This window comes from Lynx rufus, unplaced genomic scaffold (assembly GCF_022079265.1).
Source record: "Lynx rufus isolate CCGP_SWC_20201006 ecotype Redwood Valley unplaced genomic scaffold, mLynRuf1.p SCAF_5, whole genome shotgun sequence".
Classification (NCBI taxonomy): domain Eukaryota; kingdom Metazoa; phylum Chordata; class Mammalia; order Carnivora; family Felidae; genus Lynx; species Lynx rufus.
The window spans coordinates 106,665,598-106,682,935 of NW_025814867.1; positions in this window are offsets into that span (position 1 = coordinate 106,665,598).

Sequence of the window (17,338 nt, forward strand, 5' to 3'; positions counted from 1 at the left end):
TTGTTGACATGGTATATAGGGGGTGAGAAATGCATAGTATTTGAAGAAAACTATGAGAGTTTATTCTAAGTTAATGATAGGATGTTATGACTATTAATTGAAAAAGCCAAATACAAAAGATTTGGGATAAACAGGGTGTTTGTTGTTGTTGTTGTTGTTGTTCTGTTTTTGTTATTTATGTTTCTAGGGACCTTTAAAATTTTGGTGGCCTATTAACATTCACATAGAGCTGTCAAAGTGACATTTAGATTTAGGCAGGGGAGAAATCTTGACTGGAGAGATTTATTTGGATGTCGTCAGCGTAGACAGTTTTAAAGCATTGAGACTGCAAAAGGTTGTCAAAAGACTGCGTGTAAATAGGAGAAGAGAAGAGATACAATGCCAAATCCTGGGGCTTTCCCACGTCAAGAGTTCAGGTTGAGGAGGAGAATTAGCAAAGGAGATTTAGAAGAAGCAGCCAGTGAGGTGGTTGAGAAGATGTGGAAATGAAAGTTTATCAAGATTGCTGTTGCTTGCTTCACGTTCCTCAGGGAAACATGAGGCAAAGTCATGACCTGAAAGTGAAGACGTGCTATGGAGGTATGGATGCCTAGGTAGAGGAGAACCTATGAACTAGTCCTTGTTGGTTGGCAGTAGGGAAATGAATGGACAGAGAAAAACATCTGGGAAGCATGAAAGTTTCCTCCCACCCTTTCCTGCATGAACTGTGGGTGCAGTGATGAAGCTCAGTAGCAGTCTTGCTATCATAGAATAAGAATTGTGAGGACAAACGTTTCATGTGAGTGAATGGAAACAATCTTCAATCTGTTCTGGCATTTTGGAGCCATTCTACTGTTCCTTCATTTACTTCTGGACTTCATGGTACGTGGGGAAAAAAAAAAGGCCAATTTTGTTAATCCTTGGTAGTCAGGTCTTTGTTAGCCATGCTCCTGTACTCTATCCTAACTTCTTCCACAGGCTTGGATTTATTTGTTAGATGATGAGTAGTCATTGAAGTTTTTGAAGAAGAATATGATATGACTAATACTGAGATTTAGAAGATCGCTCTAATATGGCAGATGGGTTTTCCCAAAGTATACATTACCTCTGCTTCTTGTTAACAATGGTTTGACTTAGTGTCAAAAACGATTTGCTACCTCATGTGGAATCTACTGCTGCTTGTGGCAGGAAGTTTTCAATCAAAATTCATTGAAATAATGGTTTTAACTGGTCTTTTTTTTCTGCTGTGAAATTATTAGGTGAATGCAGTGGTGTCAAAGATTGCCTGAGAATAGATTGCTGGGGGTCTTCAAATTTATAAAAGTGGACTTCAGGTTTTTAAGGTGGATTTTGGACACCTTGTCAATGTTGCCATGCAGACAACTCTCAGAGTGAAGATTGGCCTTCAAAATATGATAAAAGTTGTATTTTATTATTCAATGTTCTATATTCATTTTGGGTTGATCAATATGTGTAAATCCTTTATATAATCTTTTCTCATTAAATAACAAAGATGGGTTTTTAAAAATTGGGATTATTTTGACATTATGTAAAGTTTGGCGAGTAATAATCTTTTCATGAACTATTAAAATTCTGTGAGATATTCTCTAATTTGGGACATGTCTGCACAGATTTGTGTGATGCTGTTCTGTGGGTACCGGAAAAGTTCGTGCAAACATGGCACGTTGTCCTAGACAATTTATTTTATGGCAATAAATTAAAAGTTTCATTTAAAATAACTACCAATTTAGTAAGAAACAAAATATAAATTCTCAAAATTTTGAAGATACACGAAAAAGACTTAAAAATGGCGCTTTTAACACAAACTAAATCTCTACATGGCTGTCTTATTTAATTGACTCGTTTGCTTATATATATTTATTTCTTTGTGCCAGGCATTAGGCTAGGTGAAGAGAAAAAAGCAGCAGACAAGAAAGACAGGCCTTGTCTACAGAAAGAAAACCTATTCAACTGGATGAAAGAAAAATAACTGAATTTACTGAACATACTAAACAGACTAAATGCCCTTTGCTATGGACCAGACTCTTGGCATATATTTTATACACTCGCTACTCTCCTAATCCATTGTTTAGTGCAGGGCCATGCTGCTGGAGTGACACCAAAAACTGAATGACTCTTCGGTTAAAAATAGTTGAAGTGATTCTGAAATAGATTTAAAATAGAAGCCTCTTGTTAAAAAGTTAACGGTGAACTAAATTTTGAATATGTTCATGCGGCTTGAATAATATAGCACCTAGAAATTTCAGTATGACAAAAACATCATTCTAGATTTTACTGTTAGCTATTAGGCACTGAATATTTTGGAAATTATGGCATTAAGAGAAAACTGGATTTAGGATGTAAATGGCAAGAAGCTCTTCAAACTTAAATAAGTCATAATAATCACTACAGGATAAATAATGTCATGTTTTTAAAAATCTAGAGGTTGATTGATTAGTGTGTGGACTATCCTGGCTTCATTAATGTCATTTTCTTTAACTTTCCTTTTCTTGCTTATAAAAGTTTCTCCATTTCATGCCACCTCTTTTTTTTCCCAAAAGTTTGATGAAGATAGTTGGAATTAATGACTAAAATTTATTTTGTTGATGTCACAATCCAAGTGCCCAAATAACACATATATGGAAACTTGCTGTAATTGAATTATTGTTTTTTTTGTCCTTTTCTGAATCTCTTTGCTTCTGTGTTGTTGTTTCTATTTTAGAAGGTACATTGTGTCATAAGCATACTGTGAAGGAAATCCACTGAAAGAATAATACAAGCTTTCTTAGTGTGGGAAGATGAATACTTTTATTCAACTCCCTTTGCTTTTTAGTAATTTCAATGTTTTTAAACCAATAAGAGTAACATTAACTTTATTAGCAAAAAAATTTGTAAATTTTTAAAATAAGTATTGGAAAGAAATAATGTATACCTCCTCAGTTTTCTGCTAAACCCAGCTGGGTGATAAGCATAAATTTCGAGCAATATTAAAAATTTTAAAAATAGTATCAAAGCAGGAGTTTAGTTTTTTTTTTTTGTTTTTTTGTTTTTATCACTGAATTAAGCAGATTCACACCTATGTGACTCTGAGAGTGTTTTTTCCTTTATGAAAGGGTTTCAAGTTCATGACCTCAACTACAGAGGAAATGAAATTTCTTAAACTAGAAAGATGTTTGCCCAGAGAATGTTTCTTAACCATTTGTTAGCTGGACTGACATAGGGGAAAACACCCAAAACACCAAAGAGGAGTAGGTGGTAGAGAATATCACTTGCACTTGAATAGATCAGAATTTCCATGAAGCTTAGAAACCTGAGTGTTTTCCATGACACAAATTATTATTTTTTTATTATTATTTTAAACTTTTACTCATTTTTGAGAGACAGTTCAGCCAGAGCATGAGTGGGGCAGGGTCAGAGAGAGGAAGACACAGAATCTGAAGCAGGCTCCAGGCTCTGATCTGTCAGCACAGAGCCCAATGTGGGGCTCGAACCCACCGACCACGAGATCATGACCTGAGCCGGAATTGGACACTTAACCAACTGAGCCACCCAGGTGCCCCCATGACACAAGTTCTTAAACAAGATTTTTCTTTTTATTAAGCAATCGACTACAGACTTTTCTTTACACTAAAGACAACTGCCACTTTGCTAAAGAGGTAACTGTCTCTATGAAGAATTTTGAATTGTTCTGTTTCCACGTATTTTGGTAAAATGATTTGAAAGAAATGCATTATATTCCTGGAACTTTATGCATTATTGTTTGAAGAAAAATATGTATCAATAAGTAGAACAGTTAAAATTCTAGTGTCCTTAGTAAGGTACATTTAGTGGGGGTAAATTATTGTCATGAATTAATAATTTACATTGAGATTTGTAGTGAGGTCATTGCTGATTTTTTCATGAGTATCTGGACTTTTCTATAGATTTTGTAGTTTGAATATAATATATATATTATATATATTTATATATATATTATTTTAAGGCAAGATTTGCTTTGTAAGGAGCATGGAAGAAATTTAATCTATAATGACATTGAATTTGGGATAGATAACTACTTCTTAAAAAATTCACAAGTGATATACATTCTTCTGCACATTGATTCCTTGGTCTGTAAAATGGGGCTTGACAAAGAGAGCTGGAGAGTGAGCTGAGTAATATGACTTGAGCTTAGTGTCTATTTTTATAGGATTGTAAATTTCTGAGGGATGGTTTAAACTGAGCTTAAATTCATGCTTTTTCATAGTTTTGTAGGTTTACAAATTGGTTATCTGACAGTTTCTTGCTCTCATGAAATACATATTTTCCTTCCCAAATGGATACTCAGAGGGCTTCTTTTTTGGATATAATTGTTCTTGCTAGAAAATAAATTTTATGGTATTGCCTATATAATATTCTAACAATTGGTAATTTTATAAATAAGTGAAATTTAGACAAGTTAATGATAAGACCTTTTTTTTTTGCCGCCATTTTTACTATATTGCTGGAGAGGTAAAATGCCCTATAAAAAGTGTTGTATTTTCTTTTAGTCTCCATTTTCTTTTTGTAAAATGATTTGATAAAATGTATTATATTCTTGGAATGGAGGGGAGTTTCTTGCTCAAAAGAAAACCTATGTCAATAAAGGCAGCCATTAAAAATCTTTAAGTGTTATAAAAAAAGATAAGACAAAAGAAGCCAAAATTACTAAAATCAATTTAGTAAATTACCCTAGAGAAAAAGAAAAACAAAACAAAGAAAAAAAAAACCCTTAAGTTTAATAATGGGACCACATATTCCAGGGACTGGTTTGACTGTTTTTTCTAATCAATTGATCAATCAGTCCTGACACAGAATCCAAAGATTCAGGGTAGACATGATTCCTTTTCTGTTTCCCAGGTTTCTGCGCTTGAATAAAAGGAATAGTAGAGAATATGGAAAAGGTAGATCTCAAAACGGGAGGAGAATACAATGGGTAAGAAAAGAAAAAGATAAAGCTGGAATATTATGGGAGAAGCAAGAATATGCTTGTATATACATATCATTTAATATTTAGAATTTAGTAAAATATTAATTTGAAAATATTTAACATTAAGAGATGATTGTTCCTTTATCTAAATTTATAATAATGGTCAAAATACATTTAACAAAGTATTTATCAATGCAAGGAAATGTATTTTACAAAAGGAATTATATAAAAACTGATTCAGCCATCTGAGAGGTCATGATAGGGGGCTAGCAACATGGTTAAAATATACTGCAGACAATGAATGATTATGAGCTAAACACAGAAGAGTGACAGGGAAATAAGTTACTAGAGTTAAATACTAAAGATACTTTGTTGGTGCAACATACTTTGATTAAGAATGTGGACCCTGGAGTTAAACGTCTACATTTCAAATAACAGGCCTCATCACTTACAAGCTGCTTGATATTGTACAGGTCTCTGTACCTCACTTCCTTATTTGAAAAATGATAATAGGAACCAAACTCATAGGATTTATAGGAGGATTAAATGTGTATTATGTATGTATGATTGTATGTGTGTATGCAGTTGTATATGAATATGTGATTATATGATTATGTTATTGTGTATGTGTGTAATTGTGTGTGTGCTTATGATAAATAAGTGCTTGCATATGTGTATGTGATTGTGGATTGTGTATAATTGTGTATGTGCATGTATATATGTAAGGTATGCATGTGATTATATGTACATGCATGTATATATATGCATATGTGACTGGATTTATGTATGTGATTGTGTATCTATCTATCTATCTATCTATGTATATATGATTTGAGTATTTGAGTACTCCAAGTACTGGACACTTAGTAGGTCCTCCATGGAAGTCAATTACAGCTATAAGTGATAATTTTATTGAAAGGGAGGGAAGAAGAGGCGGAAGGATAAGGAACAGGTTAGGAACATTGCAACTATAGAACAACTTGAGTGAAATTAGAACCCTTTTGTTTTGAGGGATGAGGATGAGTTAGAAAGATTAATGGTCAGTTATTAATTTAATAGCTACTAAAAAGGGGGCAAAGGAGCACAATGTAACTCTTCAGAAGGAGGTGGATGCTAATCTCAGATATAAGCAGTTCAAGAACTTAACAGATAAACATAAGTGAAAAGAAGCAAAAATAAGATAAAAACAGAGAGGAAAACAGGGGCACCTGGGTGGCTCCGTTGGTTGAGCGTCCGACTTTGGCTCAGGTCATAATCTCACAGTGTATGAGTTCGAGCCCCACATTGGGCTCTGTGCTGACAGCTCAGAGCCTGGAGCCTGCTTCAGTTTCTGTGTATCCCCCTCTTTCTGTCCCTCCCCTGCTCGTGCTTTGTCTCTCTCTCTCTCAAAGATAAATTTCAAAAAACATTAAAAGAAAAAAAGGAGGGCACTTGTTGAAATGAGCACTAGGTGTTAAATGTAAGTGATGAATCACTGGGTCCTATTCCTGAAGCCAAGACTATAATGTATGTTAACTAACTTGAGAATAAAAAAAAAAAGAATCCATGAATAAGCAACTTATTAAGATCTTGCTACAAAATTTCCTTGATTTGATTCTAAGTCTTTTACTTTGACTTTTCTGACATAATTTTAAAGGGTAGAGGTTTTCTCCATTCTGTTAATGTTTGTATGGGTCGATATGTTCATGTTCTGAGATCATATAGGTTATAGAGACCTGGGAGTGAAGTTTCTAGAGTTTTTCATTTAGTGGTTAAGAATTTTATTTTATTTTTTTGTTTTTCTCCTCTGCTATCGCATTAATATGTGGTTTATTTTAGGAGCAAAAGTATGTGAGTTCATTCTGCTGGCTTGTGAGGTTTAGAGTTAACCTTGGACAGTATTTATTAAATGTTTGCACAAGAAGAATTCATGTCACTAAGAGAAGGGTAAATATCCAAGTTAAATATACCAAAGGTGATGCATGGTTGGTAACTATCTTTACTTTCTCTGTTTGCCGCTAACTTTGCATATTAAATATTCTTTAGATTCTAGATGCAGAAGCATGTTCTGTCAACATGTAAAAATGCACCCTATTATGCTTTTAAGACACAAATTTCTCTTATCTTGTTTTAATGCAAGTTACAGGATAAATCCTCTCTTCCATAGAAAACCTACAAAGGGGTTCAAACGAATTCAATAGATTTATTTACAAAGATAACCACTAAGGAAGAAGTTATGACAATGACAAAACATATTTACTAAATTTTTAAATTTCTAGAACATGTTGAATCCATTGACTAATTAGCTTACATATTAATCTCTCATAGGTAGTATTATTCTCTTAATCTTTTAGTTGAAAGCAAAGATTTGTAATTATTTAAACATATTTCTTTTGAAGAACGCAAAGTATTTCTGAAAAATATCTGAGGTCCATATCATCTTCATGAAATCTGGCAAATAGTAAGCATTAATATTTTTGTGTTACAGCTAGATAACAGAAATCAACTCAAAGTAGAAAGACTTGCTCAAGGTTATATAGTAATTAGTAGGAGAACTGATGATTTGGATTGGCAAATTCAATGACCATCTGAGTTAAAATGACATTTTACTTGAGAAGGTCAGCGAGAGAAGTGTTCATTTGGATATATTTAGTGCAGCTTGTATCAAGTTTTATTTTTACATTCTTTTACAACTTTGCCCAAACATGGAACGATATTGCCTAGAGATTTCAGAACTATGTACTCATTTTTTTATCAGAACTTTTTTCCTTTTTTAATGTCCGTATACTCAGGAAACCATATTCCTTACTATTTGCCAGAGATGTCAGAATAAAAGTGAAATTCTAATTCATTAATTTCAAAGACACCAGTGTATGCCCTATGAAATATTTAGGAACATATATTTGCTTCTTCCATTTTAGGCAACTTTTAGCCATCCTTACAACTGAGATTTCTCTAAAGAAGTCTTCCTTATGTTGCTTTACTTAATCTGCCCAAAAGGTTGGAAGTCCAGGCAGATATGCATAAAATGGATCAAGGGTAGTTCAGTACACAAATCACTATTACCAAAGTCTGTTGTGGTAATTTCCTTAGAATCTCATCATTAATGTCAAAGAATATGAATTGAGCATTGCATGTCAGACTCCAGAGGTATAAAAAGCATGAGAAGCAGGGCTTCCCTTGAGTGGGCTTCTGATTCATTTAAAGAATGAGAAGATATATTTGAAAATATAGCTCACATAATGAGCTAGGATGTGCTAAGTACTAAATAAGTGGTAGCATCAATGAGGGTCATTGGAATTTAGTAGGGACAGGTTAAAATAAATTGAAGTATTGGGGGGATGTTTTGTTAAAAAGGTAGAGACAAATTGGTCTTCAAAGGAAAAGTATGACCTAGACCAGAACTGACACATAAAATTTAACTGGAGTGAGAATTTGTAGTGGCTTCCTGTGACTGATATTAAAGATTGTAAGACTAACTCAATCAATATGCAAAACTATCACCTTTATTAATAGGAAAATTGGAATGCAGAATATATGTCTTCTTTGAGGTCATAATATGACTTCCTATAATTTTTTCTTAAAAATTCAACCTTGAAGGGCAACTGGGTGGCTCAGTCAGTTGAGTTTCCGACTCTGACTCTGCTGCATTGGGATCTGTGCTAAGCACGGAGCCTGCTTAAGATTCTCATTCTCTCTCTCTCTCTCTCTCCCCCCCCCCCGCCCCTCTCCCTTGCTCATGCTCTCTCTCTAAAATTAAAAAAAAAAAAACTTAAAATATATTAAGCTTTAAAACCTAACCTATGGAGAAACGTGAGCAGACAGAACAGATCCTTTTCTAGCCAGTTACCTGGAGGGCCTCAAGATACTTCACAACCTGTTGAGGTAAGATAAAGAAATTCAGAGAGCAAGAGTAAAAAAAAAAACATATTAACAATAGAAAAGAAGTCTACTCCTTTTATAGGCAGGTGAGTTCCAGAGGTAAAACTGGAGTCAACAGGCTGTGCCATGCATAAACAATGAATGTCTTTTACCTCAACCCGATCAAGTAATTCTTGAAAGGGGTAAACGTGGGGGTTGAAGAAAAAGCATTTTTCCCTATTATTCTCAAGCATATATATATATATATATATATATATATGTGTGTGTGTGTGTGTGTGTGTGTGTGTATGTGTATATGTATATATGCTATTTTCACAGCCTAGGTTAAGAATGCAGACAGAGGAATGTTTCATTGCGTCTGCCTAGGTGTAGGGTAAAGGATCAGTGGCATATCTGCTTCATATTTTCTATCCCTAAATATGACCATGAGGACATTCTAAACAAGGAAAATGATGAGAGAGAAAGGCGTGGAGGAAGGGATAGGTAATTTAATCCAGATAAAATAGTAACCATTTTGTCTTGATGAGCAGGTTAGTACTGGGGGATGCTGAAAGATATTTAGATATTAGGATTTTCTGTTTTGTTTTGTTTCATTCTTACAATTTTATTTCCCCTCACAAAGTATTCACAACCTTACTTATTTTGTTCTCATTTATTCTTTTTGTATCTTTACATCTAGTTTATCACTTTTTTTTTAATTTGGCTGAACAAACTTGTTCTGGATGTTTCAGACAATTTTTTCTGCATAGCAATTTTTTTTAATGTTTATTTTTGAGAGAGAGAGAGAGAGAGAGAGAGAGAGAGTGCAAGCGGGGGAGGGGCAGAGAGACAGTGAGACACAGAAACCAAAGCAGGCTCCAGGCTCTAGGCTCTGAGTTGTCAGCACAGAGCCTGATGCAGGGCTTGAACTCATGAACCATGAGATCATGACTTGAGCTGAAGTCAGACGCTTAACCAACTGAGTCACCCAGGTGCGCATTCTGTGTAGCAGTTTTTGTCTGTGAGGTGGCCAAGCATCTAGGAGAGCTTTAAATGTAGAAACGTAAGTGTGAGAAGAGGGGTAAATAAGGTAGGAAAGGTCACACCAAAATTATTTTAATAATTCTCCTCATAGTTTTATGTTCTCTGAATAATTTTTTGTATCTGTTCATTAGAGCATAGTCATTTTGAGGATATCAGGTAGAACATCTGCTTCATGATAAACTCTTAGTTATACATTGAGATATTTTCTTGGGTCAGGAAATCTGGGTCAATTTACCCATGATTCCACCTAAGAGGGTATATTTGACAGTCTTGGGATGGTGGACAATGAGAAGTTAATGACTGTTATGCTGTCATATTTTTGCAAGTTGATGTATTACATTATTATCATTTGCATTCAAATTTGACAACACTGAAAAAACTGGAGACGATAAGCAAATCATTAAACATTTATTAACTCTTAATCTACTCACCTGTGCATTAGGGATAACACTTTCTGCCTCGCCTACCTTACAGAGTTTTATGAGGAAAAAATGTAGCAAAGGGAAAATTAGAAAGCGCTTTACAAATTTATGTAACTTTTTATAACATCTCTGAGACAATTAAAGTGGGCTATAAAATCATTCATAACCTAATCCCTAATTTTAAAAATGCCCTTTCCTGTAGGAACTTTTTTTAAAACTCCATTCTGTATTCACCTCAAGACTATGCAAGCACCACACATTGGTTGATGATAAGGTGGATACACCATTATCTGTGATCTTGGCTAATGTAGAATGTTTAAAAGAAAGAAAAATAAGCTTATGGGGCCAATTGTCCTTAACTTAATATTAATATATGCAGAAATATTACAAAATTGGAATTCGTTTTTGGTAGCTTTCCTAGTCTTTTTTTTAATTACAGAAATTATTATTATTTTTAAAATTTTTTATGTTTTAAAGACAGTGCACAAGTGTAGGTGAGGGAGGAGAGCTGAGGAGGAGAGAGAGAGAGAATGTATCCCAAACAGTCTCCATGCTTAGAGCAGAGCTCAATGCAGAGCTTGATCCCATGACCCTGGGATCATGACTTGAGCCACATTCAGGAGCTGTAGGCTCAACCAACTGAGCCACTTAGGCATCCTCAGAAATTCTTTTTTTAAGTAAAAAAATGCATTTTATGAGCATTAATCTTAGTGTGAATCCATATTGGTTATATATTATTATTTGATAGAGGATAGGATTTATATAAGAAGTCAGATGCTAGTGTGGAAATGAAAAATATAGCTAATTTGTGTGTTTCATAGCATATTTGGCACTATTCATATTGATGATAAGTGTCACCATGTCAACTCTGGCCTGCTTTCAACCACAAGCTGTGTATTCTTTTAATGACTAGTCTTTGCTCACACCTTTACTTTTAGTAGCTACTGTTTAATATTGATGTGCAAAAAAACCATAACACAATCGTCACTCTTAAGTAGAGCTTGAAAACACATTCCTATGAGAATACTGGCTCTTACCTAAAGTATGCTTTGGATACTGAAACACTGACTTGGGAACAGATTGATAATTGGCATTGTGTTGCCCTCACAAGGAATTATTTTGGAACTAAATAAGATAATGTTGATTGTGCTGTATAAACACAGCAGGCTTGTAAAGTCTCAGTTTTATTTTGCATTAAAATAATTGTCAGTAACTTGACTAATAAATATCTTTTCAAAAGTGGTAATAGTTGATCAGTATAATAATGTCAAGCATGTCTATTTCAAACACACACACGTATGATTGGCGATTGTCATTTTAAAATGCTATGCTGTAAAACTTAAAAACAACAACTAGGAAGCCACAAATACTCTGTTCTTTGCCTCATTAAAAATTATACTTTTGGAGGGGCACCTGGGTGGCTCAGTCAGTTAAGTGTCTGACTTCCGCTCAGGTCATGATCTCACGGTTTGTGGGTTTAAGCCCCGCCTCGGGCTCTGTGCTGACAGCTCAGAGCCTGAAGCCTGTTTCAGATTCTGTGTCTCCCTCTCTCTGACCCTCCCCGCCTCACACTGTGTCTCTTTCTCTCTCTCTCTCTCTCTCTCTCTCTCTCTCTCTCTCTCTGTCAAAAATAAATAAGTGTTAAAAGTTACACTTTTGAAACTCCAGAAATGGACTTGGTTCTTAGACCGTCTTATCTTTATTGGGAAATAGAAGAAACAAGGATTTATTTTCCCCAAACCCTGTTTCCTGTTAATTCTAAATCCTTCCTTTCCAGGTCCATTTGTGACCCAATCACTATTGTAAATGGCAGTGGCTAATTTTTGACTTTTCTTACTCTCCAAAGACTAGTGCCCAGATGACCTTCACACCTTTCCTTGCTTGCTAGAGATTAGAGGAGCAAATGTAGTGCACCAATGAATATGTGGCAGGGGACTCAATTTAGTACAGCCTCATTGTTTTGCAAAAGCCATACAACTGTAAGAATTGCTAGGGTCACCACTACAGAGAACCAACTCTTTGCTGTTTCCCGAAGGCAGAATGTCAAGACTTAAATGGTGTAGCAATGGCAAAAAGAATGAAATGCTAGGAAAGATCTTTGCATTCTTCAGAGGTCACTGTAACACTGGATGAAACTCTGCCTTACATATTACTGTATCATTACATGTATTCTTAAAAGTAATAAATGTTCTCAAGTTGAAGCCACTAATTATTAGGATTTCTACTATTATTTTGGGCAAACTCATAAGGAGCAAAAGTGAACCCATATTTTTTGATGAGAAAGAACTTAGTTAAAAATCAGGATTTAATTTTTGTAGCTGGGTAGCAGAGAGGACAAACCAAGATCAGAATCATCAAGGCTATAAAATCATTGTAAAGTTTCTCTTCAACCCAGATGTTCACAAATATTGCTATAAAATAAATAAAATAATTTTCTCATGATTTTTTTTCTGGGCAGAATTGTAACTCATCCTGAGAGTGTGTTTATAGAGCAATTGGTACAGAAAAATAGTGATAATATCCAAATAACCGAAAGATTACCACTGCAAAGGTTAATTAGCGATACTTTTAATTTAAATATTTTGCATATTCACAGCATTCTTTTCAAGGCCAGATTATTTCTCAGGACACTATCATTTATTTTATATTTCATTTGACTAATGTTTGGTTTCCCTTAATTTTTTTTTAACATTTATTTATTATTTTTGAGACAGGGAGAGACAGCATGAACGGGCGAGGGTCAGAGAGAGAGGGAGACACAGAATCCGAAAGAGGCTCCAGGTTCTGAGCTGTCAGCACAGAGCCCGACGTGGGGCTCGAACTCACGGACCACGAGATCATGACCTGAGCTAAAGTCGGATGCTTAACCGACTGAGCCACCCAGGTACCCCGTTTGGTTTCCCTTAGGAAATATTTTCTTCCAACTCAATTTTTGTCTTTCAATGATATTTAATCTACTTTATATGAAATCCCAAAATATTTGCTGCAGTTTTATCATTGTTGTTGTTAATATTATTACTAGAGCTTGTAAAATCTACCTGATGTCTACATGAAAACTTACATATTAAATCTACTGAAAAATGGATTACTTGACGTTTAGTGTCAATTTGCTTCATGAGTAATTTCAAAGATATTACATTTTATTCTGGATAACAAGTTTCAGGATAGGTTTTATTTCAAAAGCCAAATGATTAAGGGGTACCTGGGTGGCTCAGATGGTTAAGCATCGGACTCCTGATTTTGGCTCAGGTCATGATCTCAGGGTTCATGAGTTTGAGCCCCTTGTCTGGCTGTATACTGTCAATGCAGAACCTGACTGGGATTCTCTGTCTTCCTCTCTCTCTGCCCCTCCCTGCTCTCTCTCTCTCTCTCTCAAAATAAATAAATGAACATTTAAAAAAACAGACCAAAAGCCAAATAACTAAGTTGACCCACATAGATCTACATGAATCCACAGTCTACTGAAACATCTTTGGACCCTTAAAAATACAAAATATGATACTTGCAACATCACCAGTGCAGAAATATCTGAGCCTGGTTAGTCTCAAACAAATTGGGAGTGCTATTCACTCACTGTGATATTAAGAGACCATGATGTCACTTCAGAGCTATGTAGATAGAGGAAGACAAAGAAAAAAAGAGAGCTGATTCATGCTTTAAAAAAAAAGAAAGAAGAAAAAGAAAATCCTAAATAATAAGGCAATGACTCCAAAGCAGTGACCAGGAAATTACTTTCTGAGTAAGATGCTCCAGGGCAAAAGTCTTTCTTTAACAAATATTGTTTAAGGCAGTGAAATCTGTTTGCCATCATTTCTTTCCTCCCAGGTGATTAAATGCAGAAGAAAAACAGTCATTTGATAGCCACAGAAGCTATTTACTGAAAGTATATTCAATCACCATAAACATTATTTTTACAGCAAGACTAGCAAAAGATACTATGGGGGATCTCATAAAACATTTTTAAAAAGAAAAAAATGTTACTACCATATATTTTTATGAGGGCTTCAGAGTGATCTGTATGCAGCTGTTTTCTCCAAGTACTGCCTGACATTGTAAGCTCGGATTTTGGAGCCAGATGGCATAAAATTCAGTTCCCAAATGGGAGAGATTTTGTAGGCTAAAGAATAGGTTCAGGGCTTGTTTTGTTTTGTGACTAAGGATAATTCCTGATTATTCACTCTATATTTCTCATCTATAAAATGAGATAACCTGTTGTAATATAAGCACTAAATAATTATAAAGAATTTTATTGTCTATACATTTTAAAGACAGAAGGAAAGAAACAGAAAAAAACCTTTCATGATACGTTCCCCAAATTGAAATGTTCTTTTTTTCCTTTTTCATCCTTTTGAAAATAGGATATTTTGATAGTCTATAGGAAAAGACTATCACATCCAGTTCTCTGGGGTTTACAAGTAGAAGCTGCAAGGTTTAGTTAGAAAGAGAAAGGACAGACCCCAGCTCTCAAGATACAAACTGGCTCATCCGGGAGAAGCATGAGGTACTACAAAAGGTTGTTGCCAATGGATGTGATGGGAGGAAACAGCTAATGTGATCCCTGTTGTGGGTGATTAAGGGCTTCCATCGTGTGGAGCTGGGATCTAGACTGATTTTAAGAGACTACACAGTCCCCAATGCTGGCTCTATCCTCCTCACATTGTCCTTTGGTTGTGACTTGTCTTTTTTGTCTTAGCCCTCTCTTCCTGGGAAGGTGTGAACCATCATTTCATATCTCCTATCTTTTACTAGTCCAAGGCGAGGCATCAACTCTTTAAACCTTTCTCTTAATGACACAGACTTCTGACGCACAAAGGTAGAAAAGGACTCAAGATTTTTTTTGTCAGTTTTATCATATCCCCTCCTTGAGGCAATTGAAGAAAATTGTCTAAATCAGTTTTTCTCCACATTGGCTGCACAAAAGAGCCATCTGTGGAAATTTTTGAAAAATACCAGGGTATGAGCCCGACTCCAGAGGTACATTGCAGCAAAAGTATTTTTTTTAAATACTCTAGTGTAGCCAGGTTTGAGAACATCTAGTTGGGTATTTGAAGGGGAGAAAGACCAGGATGAGAAGGGAAATGAAGAAGGAATGGTGAGGACTTTTAAGATTTTATTTATTTATTTTAATATATGAAATTTATTGTCAAATTGGTTTCCATACAACACCCAGTGCTCATCCCAAAAGATGCCCTCTTCAATACCCATCACCTACCCACCCCTCCCTCCCACCCCCCATCAACCCTCAGTTTGTTCTCAGTTTTTAAGAGAGGACTTTTAAGATTTTAACAAGCGTTTTGTGTATAGTAGTTTTAAACTATAAACTATGTTTATATAGTTGTTTGAAAAGATCAAGCAGACCTTCAATTTTTAAAAATTTATTTTATTTTTTATTTTTAGAGAGAGACAAAAAGTGAGAGCAGGGAGAGGGGCAGAGAGAGAGAAAGAGAGAGAGAGAGAGAGAGAGAGAGAGAGAGAGAGAATCTTATGCAGGCTCCACACTCAATGCCAAGACCAATGAGGGACTCTAACTCTTGATCGTGGGATCATGACCTAAGCAGAAATCAAGAGTCTGCATTCAACCAACTGAGTCACCCAGGTGCCCCAAGATCAAGCATACCTTCAAAAGGAAGTTTGTCACTACTTAATATACTTATAGGCTTGAGACCTATTTTAAGGGTATCTTGAGCACTGGTGGCAGGGTTGGAATGTATGTGACATCTATAAATATAACCATATGGAGCTGGAATCCACAATTCTGGCATGTTAAAAACAATAATATTATAATCTTATTAATTTCAGTTTTTGTATACTTAGTAGACATTGTCCAAATGAATCCAATGTAGCATTTGTGTGTTAAAAATTAAAATCAATAATAAATCTGTACTTTTTAAGAAAGGGAGAAAGGGCAATTTTGCTTAACCTCCCTCAGAGACTCATTACACTTTGACTTGTTATGGAAGTCTGGTCCCTGGAAATTTTCCTGAAATACCCCAAACATTACACATATTCTGATATATCATTTTGCCTGACTCAAGTGACATTTTCCCAAGCCTCATACATTGGCCTAATGTTTTTCTTCTATGATGTCTTCTCTTGGGGTTTTTCTTCCTTTTTCAGAGTTTTAATTTCCTTGTTATCTGAATGACATTTAAATCTGTCCCAGTCCCTTCATCCTCCTTAATTCTGATTTTTCATTTTCAATTGATTGCTGAATACATTCCAAAGGGAATGTATTCATGATGACACGTGAGGGTAGTCGTCTCCGATTCCATTTCAGGACAGCTTAAGAAAGTGTATATTTAATTTTAATGATCCTCATTCCTTACTTTTGTCGGAGTTCTCAGTGAAAACAATGTAAGAGGCAGATCACAATCCTCACCCCCGCTAAAAAAAAAAGCAACAAAAACAAAAACCAAAAATCTCAGGATAATATGTTATTATTAATTACATCAAAAGATCTCTGGGATAGTCCTCAGTTATATTTCAAAACATTTATGATAGAATTGTATTATAAACATTCTTTCACTATGCTTAAAACTGATTATATTCATGTTATAAATAAGCATAATTAAGTAATAAAACTCATGCATTTAAAAAGAGCATTAAATAACCATTTCGTTTAATAAATATATCAAATACCCTATATAATTTTAATAGTATGTTTTTCTCTTGAGAATGTGCTCAGCTACTGGAAAAAAATTGATAATGGATATAGTACTTTACTGTCTGAATTTAATTTATAGAGAAATAAATTTAAGAAAGAACATTGAGTGTAATCTCTAGGGTACTGAACTGTGAAAAGTTTTTTCCCCCAAATATTTAAATTATTTTTATATAGAATATCCCTTCCCCTCTTTTTGCCCCCAAAGCCAAACTACTGCTCTTTGGGGGAAAATATTAATATTAGTTTCTAGGAGTTTATTTATACCCAAATAATGTAATTAAAACAATTTAGTATAAACTATACAATTATATTGAAGTGTGTATATGTGTGTAACTACATTCTTAGTTACTAATACTCCAAATAGCTTTTAGATAATAATAGTAGTGATGATAATAATAAATATAAAGCTAATTTTTAGGATCCTGATATTGAGGGATTTTTTTT